The sequence below is a fragment of the Fukomys damarensis genome, unplaced genomic scaffold (genome assembly GCF_012274545.1).
Source record: "Fukomys damarensis isolate Sample0158 unplaced genomic scaffold, DMR_v1.0_HiC HiC_scaffold_19, whole genome shotgun sequence".
Lineage (NCBI taxonomy): Eukaryota > Metazoa > Chordata > Mammalia > Rodentia > Bathyergidae > Fukomys > Fukomys damarensis.
Genome location: NW_022900931.1, coordinates 10,895,707 through 10,896,343, shown reverse-complemented (window position 1 = coordinate 10,896,343; position 637 = coordinate 10,895,707). Strand labels below are relative to the sequence as shown.

General features: G+C 49.1%; 1 long non-coding RNA gene across 1 annotated transcript in view; it reads right to left on the bottom strand.

The window, feature by feature from the left end:
- LOC117286954 overlaps positions 1-591 on the bottom strand; it is a 14,733-nt gene extending 14,142 nt beyond the window's left edge. The window contains exon 1 of the long non-coding RNA XR_004518138.1: positions 340-591. This is a non-coding gene — a long non-coding RNA (uncharacterized LOC117286954). The remainder of the gene's footprint in view (positions 1-339) is intronic.
- Between the last annotated feature and the right edge of the window lie 46 nt (positions 592-637).

Here is a 637-nt window from a genome sequence, read left to right as displayed (position 1 = left end):
TCTTTTTTTTTTTTTTTTTTTTTTTTTTTTTGGTACCGGGGATCGAACGCGGGGCCTTATGCTTGCAAGGCAGGCAGCAGCTAAATCCCCAGACCTATTTCCTCTCTTTTCTAACAGATTCCTCATTTAAAAAACAACAACTCTAGAAAACAAAGAAAAATTATTTTTCCCTTTGATTCAGTTTTTTAAAATGACACCGACTGCCTAATTTTTGGTTGAGTGGCCCTTAAAATAAATTCATTTTTGCTCTATTTCCATGCCCTCTATTTCACCCCCTTTAGCTGCAGGAAGGTGCTCTTTTCCTGGCCTCCTGCACCCTCCCGCCCTCCCCAAATCTACCTTTCCAAGGCAGGGGAGAAGGAGCATCTTCGCATTCCCAGGGCTCTGGCCAGCGGCCGGTGACAGCGCGCCCTGGACCTGGACATCCATGAACGTTTCCACTACATCTCTGTCCCCAGCTCAGCCTCTCCCGGCTGCGCCCTGTCAACCCCGCTTAGGGGCAAATTTGGGAACAGAAGCCCCGCCCATCCTTCGCCCTCCCGCCTGCACAAAACCGGCTAAGACGCCGCACCTCGGGCTGCCGCTGTAGGTTACATCACATGACCTGGGCTGGGGTACTGTATTTTTTTTTTTTTTT